This window comes from Lissotriton helveticus, chromosome 8 (assembly GCF_964261635.1).
Source record: "Lissotriton helveticus chromosome 8, aLisHel1.1, whole genome shotgun sequence".
Classification (NCBI taxonomy): Eukaryota; Metazoa; Chordata; class Amphibia; order Caudata; family Salamandridae; genus Lissotriton; species Lissotriton helveticus.
The window spans coordinates 382660696-382677257 of record NC_136069.1 but is presented as its reverse complement, the minus strand read 5'-3'; positions in this window follow the sequence as shown (position 1 = coordinate 382677257).

The window sequence follows — 16562 nt, the reverse complement described above, 5'->3', positions numbered from 1 at the left end:
GTCTAAACTGTGTGTAAGGCTTTCATTAACTCATTATATTTTGCAAGACAAGTAAAATGGCTTTAAGCCTTTAAACATGTTTTCAGTTTAAAAGGCTTTCTTCAGCATGTGTAATACAATACATAGAATATAAGAGTACACAAATAGAAAAGTATATTATAATCACTACCATGAGAACAAAATGTCATGTTAAGCAGTAGTAAGTGTAACCAATAGGCGAAAGCAAGAACAATCCAATTAAGATGAAAATTAAGGTAAATGGAATAGAAAGGAGTAGCTGAATAAGCCTGTAAGGGAAGAAAGGCAATAGAAAGAAGGAAGAGAAAAGAAAAAAGAAAGACAAGTGGAAGGGGGAAAAAGAAGTGGAGATATGGCAAAGTGGAGAGAGCAAAAAGTAAAGAAGAAACAATAGACCTTAGGTAATATAAAATAAGAATAATGTGGGATACTGAAGTCTGAAATATAGAAATCATTAAAAAGATACAGAGATGAATACAATTACAGAGGTTTATAATAATGTTTCAACCATTTGATTGTAGAAATACTAAAAGTATCTAAAACGTCTGTAATGGAAAGCTAAAGCAACTTTCTACAATTAAGTGAAGCAGGTGGTATGTAGCAGTATCTAACCTATGATTATAACGCACCAAATTCTGCCAACCTATAAAAGAAACAATGTAAGAATACTTCAAGTTAGGAGTTATAATTTGGAATGCAATTGCTAAGAGCAAGCCAATTACCTTAATATTAAAGAGAGTGCACCATAAAAACGACCTAAAATATGTGCACAATACTGAAGGGGAAACATGAAGAATGTATGTATTTTAGGACCAAACTTGCTTCCAAAATAATAACATATGTGGGCAGAAAAATCACATGTGCATGAGGTCAGAATAATTAACATTATATGACCAGCAATAGGAGGCATTGGTTTTATAAATTCTTGCTATGGATGTTGGTGTATAAGCAAACAATTATATATAAAATGTAACGCTTGGGTAGTATTTTCAACTCTAGAGGTTTTTTTGCAATTTGGACCAAAATGTATCCCATAATTGCACAGACCAAGAGAAAATTAGATCTCTTTCCCACGATGTTCCATGACAGATTTTTGTTGAAAAGAAGATGTATTCAAAAGACATTTATAAATAAAGGAGGCTTAGGATTACATATTAATATTGGTAAAATATTTTTCTCCTGAAGGGTGTATGAGTGCGTGTTATCTAACAGTAGGGAATAATTAATTATTTCAGTTGAGATTGACTTATAGAGTGATTGGAAAATGTTAGGGCATTTCATTTTTTGATGAAAGTCAAAACATGGCATAATAGTGGAGCTCTAAAAAATGATGGACCCACAACACTTATCTATTTCTCCAGGAATTCCAGGACATTGATTTATGGATGATTTTAATATGCTTGTTATACTAAGGGGAATAATGAAGGACTATCTCTTTTTGTGATTTTCCATACTTCAAACAAGGTTCAAGAAGTAGAAGAGTGAGGTGAGGTGGCCTAGCTCAAAGGGTAAAAAGTCTTTAAATTTAAAAGGGTGAATAAAGAATGTATCCATTTTTCACAATGGAAAAAGATGTGCTAGCAAAGGTGAGCCAAAAGGAAGCTTATTTTAATGTGAAGGCTTTATGATATAGAAGGAAATCTGAAACTTTACTTCCACTTAGAGAGCAGTCTCTTTTAAGTTTTGTCAAAGCAAGTCTGGGGTTTTATTATTCTATAAAGATTTTGAGAGAATAACATCTTTTTTTTTTAAAGTGAGAGGAGGGAATATTACCCAGCAACATGGAAATAAGGTCCAAAATTAAAGGAGAATTCATCATTTTGATTGAGTCGAGTCTACCCCACCAGGAAAGAAACAAGGGAGTGCAGGTGTTGGTTAGGGATTACATTTTTGGAAGTTCTTTAAAAATGGATATTAACAGTTTTTTTAAATTGTGTTAGCAAACCATAAACCTACATTTTTATTTTTATTGTGAGTCCGACAGAATTCAAAGGAATTAAAACTTTCTTTGGTGCGACGAATAATTAGTGGTAAAACATCTGTTTTATCAGAATTCATTGTATATACAGAGAATAGAGAATATTGGTGGTTTTCTCTCATAAAATACTAGAATAAATTATAAAGAAGGCAAAGAACAGCCTTGACGATCTGCTCTACTTCGCAGAGAATAAGGGGAAATCTGTTCATTAACATAAATGTAGTCTCTTGGAGAATTATATATCAAAGACACCCAAAAAAATGAACTGAGGCCCAAAGCCATACCATTGCAAAGATGCAAAAATAAATTTACAATCAACTCTGTCCAAAGGATTCTTGCTATTAATAGTAAAGGCTGTTAGAGGCTTGTTGGAAATATTTGCTTTAGTATAAAAAAAACGTTAAGAATAGACATGAATTATCAGACAACAACGTAATATTAATAAAACCTGACTGTTCTTTTTCCAATTAGATTAGATAATGTGAAGGGTCTTTACCACCTTTGTGAATAAGACAGATAATAATCTCATGGAAAGTACTTTTACTAGAATCACTAAAGAGAAGATGTTTATATAGTTCTAATACTTTAGGGAGAAATATATTAGAAAAATAAGAGTAGAACACAATAGCAAAACCATCCAGGCCAGGTGCCTTCTCTTTTTTTGATATTGAAATGTATCCAACAATATCTGTGTTTGAGATATCATGTTCTAAGGATGAGAAGTCAATTAGTCAATGGGAGGTTTCCGAATTGAGCCCAACCATCGTTGCGTATCTTTAGAATTGTAAGGGTGTTCTGGAGTGTTTAGTTGTTCATAGAATTTGACAAATTTACAAACAATTTCCTCATCTTTAAAAATCGGAGAGGCAGAACTATCTATTAAAGACGGCACTTTCATTAGGTCCCTTTTTTGCTTTAAGTAGTTTTCCAAAAGCTTTCCAGATTTGTTTTGACCACTATAATAACTGGTGCTCTATTTAAGAAGATAAAGAGATGCATTTTCAGTAGAAGACTTGCTAAAAGCTAACTTTGTTTTCACCAAACCCTCTAACACCTGCTAGGAATGAGATGTGTAAAATTTATGTTCTAAGCATTTTCAATCTCTGTTTGGAGACAGAATCCATTACAAAGGTTTGTGTGGACACTTTAAATATATCCCACATTAGGAGTAAAACAGAATATGAGGATTCATTAATATAAAAACAAATCCTACATTTTTCAAAAGATATATTCCATTGGGAGTATTCCAGTAAAGCATTGTTAAATCTCCAACAATTGCAACTATGTTGATAAGGGATTAGCTCAATAGCTGTAATCACAGGGATATGATCTGAACTCAATATGGATCCAATCCCAAAACTAATTACATTTTGTAGTAAAAAGGGGCAGAGGAAAATATAGTCCAGTCTGGAATGGGAAATATGAGCAGGGGAAAAAAATGATGTTTCCTCAAATCAGGATTACTAAGTCTCCAAGAGTACATTAAATACAATTGGTCAATGGTAGAACAACATTTTTTATGCAACTTTTTGGGAATAAAGTGCCCATTAGAAATCCTATCTGTGAAGGGATCCATAATCTGATAGTAGTCACATGCCAGTAATAAATATTTATTCGTAAATGCTAATCATTTCATAACTATGTTCTGCTAAAAAGCATGATCAGGTTGGGTAGGACCATAAACATTAAATACAGTAACAGGAACTGTTGATCAATAAATCAGTTACTGTCCAGCAGCCATGAGTATCTGTTTGTTGTGAATTATTGGAAAGATAAAATATTTATTACACAGTACAATTACTCAATTTTTCTTGCAGTTGGCGGGGAAACAGGAACTTCTCATACCCATTCTTTCTATAATTTGTGAGCTGCCATGTCTGATAAAGGGGTTTCTTGAAGAAGAGCAAGATCTGGTTTAAATTTGGCCAGATAAGACAAATCTCTCTGGGCCAGATGTAGGTAATTTCGATTTACCGACTCTTAAATACCGACCCATACCGAATCGGTATTTAAGAGTCTGTAAATTGGAAGGAGGCAGATGTAGGCAATAAATTACCGATTCTGTAAGAGTCGGTATTTACCGATTCTGTAAATACCGAATGTGTATTTCCTATTGATTCCTATGGGCCTTGAAGCCCATAGGAATCAATGAGAAATACAGATTCGGTATTTACAGAATCGGTAAATACTGAATCCTGGCAGGGGGAACGGGGTGTCACTTTGACACCCTGTAGCACCCCAAATGCAGGCTTGTGTGCCATGGTGCACACATACATGCCCTAAGGGCATGTATGTGTGTCACATGGCATAGGTGTGCATGCACAGATGTGCATGCACACCTGAATTCGGTATTCTACCACCCAATAGGATTGGGTGGTAAAATAAGAAATCCTAAGGGCCTGTGGCACTGCAAACTGTGCCACCTACATATGGATTTACAGAATCGGTATATTTGCAGATTCGGAAAAATATCGAAGTGGTAAATTTACCGAATCTGTAAATATACTGATTCTGTAAATTCCGACTCACCTACATCTCAAAAGCCAAATACCGGTCGGTAACGGCCGAAATCGGCCGTTACCGACTGGTATTTGGCTACCTACATCTGGCCCTCTCTCTTTTAATAGGATTGTTCAAACCTTTAACGTTTCATGAGATAACTCCGAATGGTGTAAATTCAGAATAGACAGAAAGAAAGGTTTATTGGTAGAAGATGCATCAATCGAAAAACAGGTTATCGACATATTTAAAGAAAGAGAAATGGTATAACCTGGAAGAGAAATAGAATAAGGAGAGAGGCACAGGAGGAAAGATATGAAAGGAAACAAGTAAGTAAATGCTAAGAGAGAGAAAACAGACAATACATACCAAAAAAACAGTGACTGTAAAATGTACCTGAATTAGAACAAGCAGGTGGGGGTGGAAACAGCACAGAACATGGATGAGACGTCAGTGGAGCTGCAGGAGCGGCGACATAGCGACACAATTATATGGTACAGCAAGTAAGTGAACAGACAGCATCTGGAGAAAAAAACAACGTAAATGACTATTAATCACAGACTCTACGTAGTGACTACTTCAAAACATCAAATAAGAAAATGTGGTTAATATCATCGTGAAGAAGAGGGTTTGAAGGCATCCAATGAATTTGCCCTGTAAATCTCAATACATTTCTTGAACTTCTCTTGATCCTCACATGTGATTGTCTTATCATTGAAAGTTGCTTTAAAGAAGCACAAATGGATCAAACCATATTGGGCATTCATCAAATGGAGAGAGGGATAGAGAGCCTTATGTCTGGATGCAGTCTCCCTTGGCGCATTTTGGGCAAGATATATTGTAACCCATTCGGGATAAGTGTTTCTTTGATCTTGCAGCATTGAGGACCTTAGGGAGATCAAAATATTCAAGGTACAAAACATACTCCTCTTGGTTTAGAAGCAAGAGACCCTTTCCTAGGATCCAGTCTGTCTATGTGTCCTTTGAATATTGAGTTTTGTAGAGGATGACAAATCTAGTAGCTTTGAAAGAAATGAGAAAAAGAATGAAAGCAGGTCTGTGCCTTTCGAAGGCTTCTGGTAGACCATAACTCCTTAAGTTGTTTCTTCTATTCTAGTCTTCCAATTCCTCTGCCACCTTTTTTAACACAGAAATTTCTTGTTGCATAGAGTCAATTCTAGCCATGGAGTCCTGAAGATCACTAATGCATTACTCCACTTCTGAAATCCATTTGTCAAGAAAGGACAATTTGTCATCCAGAATTTGAAGCTTCTATTCTTTTTTAGGGGCAGAGAGCATGCATTTTGTCAAGTAAAATTTCCATAGAAATAGTAGAGGATGCTTTATCCATGAAGGACATTTAGTAGCAGGGATAGGATCGGAAGACTTAACTGAGGAACTCGGCTTAGAGATAGCTAAAGGAATAATGTCTGGTTTAGAAGCTGATATGTCAAGCATGGTAGTAGGTAGTTGCGTTGTTGAAAGAATGTCAAAGGTATTAGATGAGGGCACAATAGTAGTATGAAGATTTAGGTTTCTCAATTTCCTCATGAAATAATGTGATGAGGTAAAAGTTACTGGAGAAAGAATGAACAAAGACTGAGGAGGAGAAGCTCCAATAACATTATTGCATCCAAGAGAATCTGTGGTGTACCTCATACAAAAACTTAGAAGAAATGCAGCAGCTCTTGGTAAACCAAATGAGTGCTCATGCATTAAAACAGGAATTGCAGCATTAAAGTAAATTATGGCATTCCAATTACAAGCCGGAATAAATCCCTCGAAGTATTGATGAGAAAAAGGATATAGAACAGATGAGATTTAAAAGGGCTGCCGAAGCACACCCTGGCTGCGGGGAAATAGCATTGTGAAGAAAAAAGGGCAACAGTATCTTTTGGATGCGTTGAAAAGGCCATTAGTCATGAGAAAAGACACAGATGCCTGAAAGCCTCATAAGAAGAGTTTTGTCCAGACCATATCTAGAATATTGTCTCCCCACACTGGGGAGCTCCGGTGTCATGCAGCCATCTCATGCGGCAGTGTAGTCACATCACCAAACCATTAAACATTTTGAAACAAAGATGATAATTTCCTGTTCAGCGCTCTTACATGGTATTTGTTCCTTCCTTGTGCTTGAGAAAACTAAAGTTGAGACACTGGTCACAATCTTTAGACATGTACATGTATTCTGTATCTAAAGGAACAACTCTCCATGCCATAACCAATCATAAAACTCAGTTCCCTTTGAATCAATTAAATTCACACAGCGGTTATATTTTCTCCATAGAAGGGGCATGTCAATTTCAGTCCAAAATTATCCATTAAAACTGGTCTCTGCTACTTTTTGTACTTATAAACTGTCCAGTTGATTCTGTGGCCATTGTTCCCCATAACTTAAGGTTCAGATTACAAAACCTTTTCTTGAACAAAACTGGTTCATCAATTATGCATTCCTGCTCACATCATTTGGCTGTCTTCAAGGTTGCTCTGCCTATCTTGCATGGTTAATGCTGTGTTCCCATGTGATTACAGAGTACCTTTGCAATTAATGAGCAGTGGCTTGCTTTCCAGTGCATGGCTGGCACACAATCACAGTACTTCGAAGACACATATTTTTGTAGCAAGGAAACACCAGGTAATGGTCTTGTAGTGAAGGCAGGGCCCTGCTTGCGCTCATTGCTATGTTAGCACAGGCTTATTAGAAGTGTAAACACCATTTTACTTTTTTACTGCTTTTGCACACAACACTACATGTAACTGTTGTTGTAAGTTAGGCTGAGTGAGATTTTTCACATGAGAATGGCTTGTTTTCAACTATCCCTAGACTTACATATCAACCTTAGTCCGCACAGTGAGTGCTGAAGCCTCCAAGGTTATCATGACAATGTTAGGTGTTGTTCGGGCTGATCGGCTCATGCTCTAGACATAACATGCACGCAGCTGCAGCTAGCTGAAATTCTGGCATCTTTAATATCACACTGCATGTATGATTTAGACACTTGAAGAAAATCCGTTTCCAGAGAGAGAGAGAGCTTTTGCAGATCTTGTTGTGATTCATCTCTACTGACTTGGAGGTATGGGGTTCCCCATAAAAGCCTAAGAGACTTTCTAGTATTATGTAAAACATACCTCCAAGCTAGGGAGGGTGGCATATAAGGCACTGTAGGACCTGTTTGCGCTATCATTATAATATGATTTCTCCTTTTGTGTTTTATGGACTTGTAACAATGCTGATTGTTTTATTTCTAATCATATGCCTGCTTATGTTAGCAAAAATACTGCATCTTCGAGCACGTCATTAAAATAAATGTTTTAAAATTTATCGTGTCTCTTTTTTACCCATGTTGTGGACTGGTATGAGAATATAACGAAAGAGTGTTCTTGATTACCACCATTCCTGAGTGTATCCTAAGTCGCGTGTTCTGGGTTGTCTAATCATTGGTACCTATGCTATAAGACGAAAAGCTAATGAGACACTGATGCTAGTTGGTTAGGGGGTTCTAGGTACTGAGGTGAGTTATTTGGTCCACCACAATTCGCTGAGGTCCTGGCTCTCTGTGCACAGTTCTGTGTATGAGCAGAATCGCTCCAACAGTCTCAGAATGCCAGTGCCACCTGGAAAAAAGCCTCACGTCTCTGAAGGATCCAGGACACATCACCCCGAACTACTTTTCCCATGAATCCACTGAACTCTCATGTTGCCTGGAAATAGTCATAGCCATTTTGAAGTTCTCTAATATAAGGTTCTCCATGGTCTGAAAAACAAACCTACCACCCTAGTACAGTAGTTAAAACTTGTGATGCATTTCCCTTAACATTGCTATGTAGGCTCTCTGGCTTTGTTTACTTCTTTACTGGCCCATCCATTTCTTAGCTTTGATCATGGATGGTTCATCCCTTTTAAAGGTCATGTATTAGATTTCATTCAGTGTGTGTGTACTATCTTAGGAACAGATGCAAAGCAAACGTTTGCCATGTCATCACCCACATAATTTCTTGTTAAGTAATGGAGTGTAACTAGGTCATAAGGCTTATGCTTTCTGTCGTAAATAAAATACATCTCAAGATATTCCTTTAAAATCACCATAGCAAATAAAATCTAACATCCAGTCCACAGATAATAGTTAAATATCTGTAAGGGTCTTTCAAAAGGGTAAGACTTTTTCCCGTGGAATATGAGACACCATCACCCTTCATTAGTAGCATAGTAGGATGGCGTGCTTTCTTGCTTCACAGAATGCCGCAGGCTTCCACAGAGTTTGTAGGGTGTCTAAAAGCTACCACAAAGGACGGTGTAATCCCACACGTCATCCAACAGCCTCTAACCCATCAGATCTCCCTCAAAGGCTAGGGAAGCGATCCACAAGCAAAAACACATTCTGGATATCCAAGGCAACAGAGAACACTATGCCAACAATTGCCACGCTACAGATGGGCTCACTTGTAACAGTGCCAAGGCCCTTCTTTGCCACGGTAATCGGCAGACAGCACTAGCTCTGCTCAAGTCTACCACCCAACAAGAGGATTAAAAGCCTACCCTCATAGGTAGAGAACATTCTGAAAATCTCAAAGGCAATTATTATACATGTCATGATTCAGAACTACAAACATTGTAATTATGTTATATTCTTCTCAACGTGCGTTGTAGCAGGTAAACCTCAACTCTGCAATATATTTTATTAGGTTTGGCTGTCACCTTGAGTCGCACTTGCGTCATTAATATGCAGACTCTTTTGGATATATGGTAAGTGCAGGTGCACTTTGTAGAATTAACCTCCTCGCTGCTTGAGAGTTTCCCCTGCTGTGCTGGACAGCAATAAAAACGGGTGTGGTCATGACGAGCTGAGCACACGAGCACTGTGCTGCATGACGACCTGAGCTCGTCATGAGCATGGAAGGGGTTAAGGGCATAGTGATTGGTTGAACGACAAATGAATTATTCTGAAGGTTTCTGAAGAGGAAGATAGATATTTTGCTGTACATTGAATGTTTTCAATGCGGCATTGGTACAAAGACATATATTTTTCACAGAAACCATTTGAGTCACACAATACTTTACATGAATGTCAAGTGTTCCAGTGAGTCTCTTCTCTTTTGCTTTTTTCTAATACACAAATTCTTTGCATATAACCAATCAGAAGTAAACGTTGGCCAGGAAAATGTTTCAAGAAAATAAGTAAAATTGTTACTTAAGACACTTTTGTATTAAAAAAGCGCGACACAGAAAATATTTTGTAGCAACATACAACAAGGAAGTCAACATGTCAGCATGGAGGAGATTCTTTTTTTTAATGTTCTATCCATATGTTCATGAGCATAGCTCCCACCTGTTGAAATATGTGACACATTGAGCTAGTTCTGAATATTTACCAAACACAACTTTGCATTCATTGACTTGAGGTTTTGTTTTTACCACCATAGGTATTGGCTTAAATGCTCAGCAATCATAATGCTGCTGCCTGAAGTGTTCACATATGAGCTGGTAGGAGTCACTATGTAGCTATGCTAGTGTGAATAATTGCCTTTTTGTGAGTTAAGACTGTCTGTATAAGGATTCCTAAGCATAAAGTACATTTATCTCTGGCACCAACACTCGCACAGTGTCCTGATCTAGGCAAATCACTCAAACACCTTACTAAGAGAGGTTATGCCGTTGTTTTCCAAGTGGGCATGAGTAACATAGGGCCAGATTTAATTATTGGCGGTAGGGGTAGTCACCATTGGCCTGGCGGAGGACTTTATGTCTGTCCAAATTTTTAAATGACTGCCTAGCAGGCAGTCATTTATAAAGGCATGTCAGGAACCGCCTTCACAGCGGTACCTGTCTCTGCATTTTACTGTTTGTTACAGAGCTGCGTAGGAAGGATTCAGTCCTGTAACAGACAGCAATCTTTTTTTCTTTTCAAAAAGAAAATCCCAGTTCCTTACCACCAGGTTTTACCTGGCAATAAGAAACAATAAAAAATGACTACATGTCTGCACATCCAAATTGAGTGTGCGGACATGTAGTCATTTCTCTGACGGCCTTTGTTCCCCAGGGCCGTCAGAGTGGCTTAATCACAGCAGAGTCAGAGTTATCTCCGCTGTGATTAACCTGAAGGTCTGCCTGCATCTAAAAGTGGTGGGTCAACTGTATTCTTGGTGGTGAGGGTACTCCATAACCGTTGTGACAGCATCCTTTCTGACAAGAATTAAATCGGGCTCTTAATCTGCTCTTGATATTTTTTCATTGCTTAATAGCATTTATAGTCAAGCTTTTTTCGTTCTGAAAAAATGCTAATTTATAACAAAATTAAAGAAAGCGCCAACACCCTTCTCAGGCCTTCACGATTTTTTGCTTTAATGAAGCAGTCGGATTCCCCTGGAGGGGCAAGGAGAGAGGTGCAGCTGGGGCGCTCCACAGGAAGGGCCTGGCTCGTGCCCAGTGTCACCGCTGCCACAGAGGGCGGTGCCTCGTCGAGCAGCAGTGCACCCCCAGCCCCCCATGGGTCAGAGATTGTGGGCAAGAGACAGAGGCGGGGTAAAGGAAGTTTTTTGTGAAGTTCTTCGGTTCTTCTATGATGGAAATAGTTTTATCTGTGTAGAACTTGTATATTGTTTATCCTATTAAGGAACCCCGGCGAACATTGAGGTTCAGACTGTTTGCACTTTTACATTTTGTATTGCATTTTACCCAGCACTTTATGCACCTTATATTTCATTTTGCACTGTAATAGCACCTTTTATTACTAAAATTTGAAATGGACGACTAAGATGCATTAGCATTTTAGGATCAGCCTATGGCTCGTGAATACCAGACCATAGACTGGTGTATGGGTAGGAGCAAACCCATGCGTTATGCATATTCCCCCCTTCCCCCTTTTTTTGGGGGGGAGTTAAAATATGTGATTTTGGATATAAGTTATTGTATGGATTGACATGTGCCACTCTGTACAACTTATAAACAGCACAAACACTCTCTTGTCAAACTGGCAGCACTTTAATATGCTATAGGAATGTCGTGAAGGTGTTATTTTGTATCACAGAGGGGGTGGGAGTATGAGCATGAGGCCAGGCACCAGGTCAAGGCGCCAAAAATGTTAGGTGGACTGAAGAGGGAGATAAGGGCCATTCCCCTCTTTGGTGGGGTCAGAGGTGGGAGATTGGAAGGGGGGTATGCAGGTAAAAAGGAGCCAGACAAGAGCAGGTCAAAAATGGGTAAGGTCTAAGAGTAAAATGAGAGAAGAGGGTGAGGAGACAGCTGAGGTAAATTTGAACTGTAGGAATATGGATCAACTTTGTTCAGCAAAGTACGGCAAGGACATACTAAGGAGTGAGGAGAAGAGCATTCTTTTTTAGTGGAAGTTTTTTGTTTAACGTTAAGGAATGGTACAAAGTATAAAGATAATCTCATGTAATGTAAATGGCCTTCTAAATGAGTGTGAAAGCGGGCCTTGTTAAACTGGTTGGGCTCTTTTTCTCCTGAGGTAATATTTTTACAAGAAGCACACCTTAAGTCTAACTCTCCTAAGCAGTCAGTGGCAAGAAAATATTTACAAGCGTATTTTGCATCAGTTAATAGGGCAGTACGGGGTGTCAGTATTCGGTTTTCGAGCTGATTGGACTTGGAGGTAAAAAAAGTGATCCAGGATGATGAGGCAAGATATATGTGGATCAAGGTTAAAATTGCGGGGATTTTTATTAATTTAATGAATAATTACGGGTCAATCTTTGATGACGTCAAAGCTGTAGAACAAATTAATGAGGTATTATTAAATGCCCAAGGCCCCATAGTTATGGCGGGAAACTTTAACTTTATACAAGACTTACGATCAGACACCTCAAATAAGCCTAAGCAACAGTTAAAACCGAAGACCTTGAGGCTGATAACAATTTTGAAGGAAAATTTTGCCCTAATAGATCCTTGGCGTGCAGATCACCTTGACCTTTCTCAGTTTACATGCTACTCTGCAAGATTTAAAATGGCTTCATGACTAGACTTCTCTTTGATAAACAAGCAACCAGAAAGAAAAGGATCGGAGAAGTAATAATGCCAGATGGCAGTTGGATAAAGCTCTGCTTAAGGATTTAATGTGGATTGCAGAAGAACGGAAGTTTATACAGCTGTTTTTTAAGGAGAAGTTAAATACAGCCCTCTGTTTTATGGTGTGGGAGGCTTTTAAGGCCTCTTTTCAAGGACAGGTTATCCCCTATAAAGCTAACACCTATAAGCAGGGGGCACAAAAGATAGAAGTTTTACAAAATAATGTGAAACAGGCTGTGAATGACCTGAATTCACTGTGCATAAGGGAATATGGGGAAAAAAACTTCAGCAAGAATTTACAATAGCGAAAGACCGATTTAAAAAAAAATGTTATACTAGAAGTTATCACTGGGAATAAGGCCTACCAACAGAAAGTGTACGAAGAAAGTCAGCTTATAGGCAAATATTTAGCATGTTCGACTAAAGTACAGCAGAATAGGCAAATAAATACACAAATAAGAGATCTGACCACTGCAGTTATGACAGAACACAAAGATAGGATAGCAGAAATATGTCTTCACCATTTTAAACAAATATATGCTGAAGTGGAGGTAGTGGACATAGAGGAGTTAGAAAATTATTTTGCCACATTTCAGCTGCCTCAAATTAACTGGGCCAATATTAAGCCTCTTGCGCCTATAGAACTACCTTAAACATTAAAAGGGATGGCCAATGCGAAGGCTAGTGGAAATGACGAAATCCCTGCTGAAGTATATACGATGTTTTTAGAGGAACTCTCCACATTTTTAATATTCTTGTTCAATCAAATTATGGAAGTGGTCCCCATTTCTAATAGATTTAAGGAGGCAGTTATGATTAGAATTCTTAAAAAATATAAAGATCCAGCCGACCCTAATTCTTATTGCCCTACAAGCCTACTAAATGCTGATTCTAAGCTTTTTATGAATCTTTGGGTGAATTGGATTGTTAGGCCTGCACAACAAGTGGTCCATGCTGACCAAACAGGATTTCTTCCAGGTAGATCAATGGCAGCTAATGATGCAGGCGATTGATCATTTTTCAACTAACAAGGAGGAAGTTGCAATCTTAATGATTGACGCGGAAAAAGCATACAATCTTGTTGATTGGCAGGCCTTGGTTTTTATTTTATGGAAGTTTGGCTTTCCATCCCACTTGATAAGGATGTTAAAGGAAATATATAAAGGGGCCATGGCAAAGATAATAATTAAAGCGGAACAGACTGGAGAAGTGGTGATCAGGCGTGGCACCCGACAGGTGCCACGCCTGATCACCCAGAGGTCTGTGGTCAATGCCTTGGTGACCTCCCAGCTAGATTACGGTAACATACTCTACCAGGGGGCTACCAAGGCAGTTACTCGGCGCCTCCAAATGGTCCAGAATGCCGTCTACTTTGCGGCTGTAAAAGAGACAAACATATCTCAGGACGCCTCAGGGATGCTCACTGGCTCAGAGTGGAGAACCGTGTGAAGTTTAAAGCCCTAAGTCTTACGCACAAAATAAAAACAGGGAAAGCTCCCAGATACTTGCAAACCCTGGTAAAAATGTATTCTCCTACACGTACACTTCGTTCCTCCTCTCAAGCTCTTTTCTGTGTGCCAAAGTACCGATTCTCAAGAATAGGAGGCAGGTCCTTTTCCTGCTTGGGTCCCAGACTCTGGAACTCCCTTCCCATTGACATCCGCTCTGAAAGTTGTTACGGTCGTTTCCATAAAACCATTAAAACCTGGCTGTTTAATCAGTAACCCTTGGCTTTCTGTGTCTTGTGGCTCTTGTCTCAGCTAGCGCCGGGAAACCCTTCTTGGGTAGCTGTCACGCTCTATAAACTTAATAAATAAATAAATAAAGATGCCCCTTATTCCCACTTTTAATCTCTCTTTTTATCGAATCACTCGCCGTAAAAGTTTGGTCCAATCCATTAATTTTAGCCCCGGCAACTGGGATGGCAAAAGTTTAACTTTTTTACCGTTGATATGACTTTATATTTGAAGGCCGAAAGAATGAACATACAGTGTGCGCTGGAGGAAATCCAGGCTTTCACAGACCTGGGCGGTTATAAAGTCAATCGGTCAAAAACTGAGTTGCTTCTGTTTAACTCTAAAGAAGCCAAGCTACCAGCAAAGCTATGGACTCTGGCACAGAGCCCGATAACATACTTGGGACGACATATAACAGCTGATTTTACCCAATTGCTTCAGTTAAATTATGGTAACACCCTTACGAAGGTAAAAGGCTTTTAGAAAGGTGGACGTTACTACCTCTGACATTAGTGGGTCACGTTTTACTAGTTAAAATGTCAGTACTCCCTTTGTTTGTATTTCTGTTTCTGAATCTACCTCTGAAAGTGCCAATTTCTTATTTTGAGGAACTGGATAAAGATATCCACAAATTTGTATGGGCAAAGAAGAAAGCTTGGGTAAAATTACCTATGCATCAATTAGACACTGAGCCTGAGGGGCTTGTGCTATCCCATGTTTCCCCATATTATCAGGCTTCTTTGATTAGCCAGATAATACAAATAGCAGCTCCTTCAGCAATATGTGATCATTTTATCTTAAATCATATGCTAAAAGAGAGTGCAATTGATATACCAGCTTTTCTTCGGTCAACGAAACTACCTAAGACAATAAGATATAAGGTTATAAGGACTACAGCAAGACGCACTTGGAGATTCTATAAGGCACATAACTTTCTGGCATGTCATGCATTTACCCCTCTCAAAAATGGTGAGCTGTGGGGCTTACATCTTCCACAAAGGGTGCTGCCATCCTGGGGAGATCAAGGCATTCTGAAGCTTGGTGACTTTTACAATGCTAATAATCTGATTACTTGGGTAGCTTTTTTAAGTTTCCTTAAAAATATTTATACAGTGATCAATGATGTATCAAAAATAATAGCAAGAGAGATTAATGACATGAAAGTATGTGGTATAGGAAACTGGTACGGGCTGCTACGCCAAAGTGCAAATAACAAGCTGACTCAGGATATGCGCCGACAAATTATGCAGGAAACGGGCTGCAGCTTTAGAATTAAAGAATGCCAACTACTGTGCGAAATTTGTCATAAATCCATGAGAGCAGCTAACTACAAGATGGTGAATTTTCTATCTAGATGGTTGTCATATTATATGCCTCAGAAACTGCTTGAAATGTTTCCAGCCACTCCGAATCAATGTTTTAGATGTAAGACGGAGGGGGCGGGTGGCTGGGACCACATATTGTTTACTTGTCCTACTTTACAACACTTTCGAGAGGAGGTTTTTAAGTTTATTAGTATTTGCATGGCAAGGCCTATTCTTCTTTCAATGCAGGTGGCCCTATTTGGCTTTTACCAGTCAGGACTACAGCCATCAAAATATCAACAATATTTTATCACCTCTGCAGTAGCAGTAGCTGAGACCTTGATACTGCAGAATTGGGGATCTTCTAAGGTACCAACAAGGGGTCAGTGGCTTACCAAGTTGGATCGGGCCTATCGGTTTGAGGAGGTATATGCAAAGAAAGTAGGGGCATGCAGTAGATTTAAGGCTATGTGGACAGGATACTCTTCTGTGTCTTCCTCAGTATGAGTATGGCAAGTTACTGCTATTGGTGTAAAAAGGCCAAATGTGTTTTATAGATAAAAGTAATGCATATTTATTGTAACTGGTTTCTTCAGGGTACATGCTGTTCTGTGATATGATAAAAAGTTTTAAGATGCTGCTATTATCTGTAATATGACTTTTCTGAATGTAGTGAAAAATGATCCTATGGATTATGCTTAGTGAATTGTTTTATCAGTCTTGTATTTGTGGTTTGCACATTACTGTATTTATTTCTCTTGTATGACCTGTCTTTTCTTCTTGCTCCATATAAAAAGAAGAAAAAAAAGAAATTCAATACTTATTCTACAGTTCCCAGATCATTCCTGAATCCTAACTATGCTTATTGAGATAGATTGTCCTTCTGCCCGGTGCTCAAGCCTCTTGAGGATTACCCTTCCCATTAGTTTGGCCAATTTTGAGGTCTCAGAAAGTCCCAATCTTACTATATGCAGAACACGCTGTTTTGCTTTCAGAAACTGTAA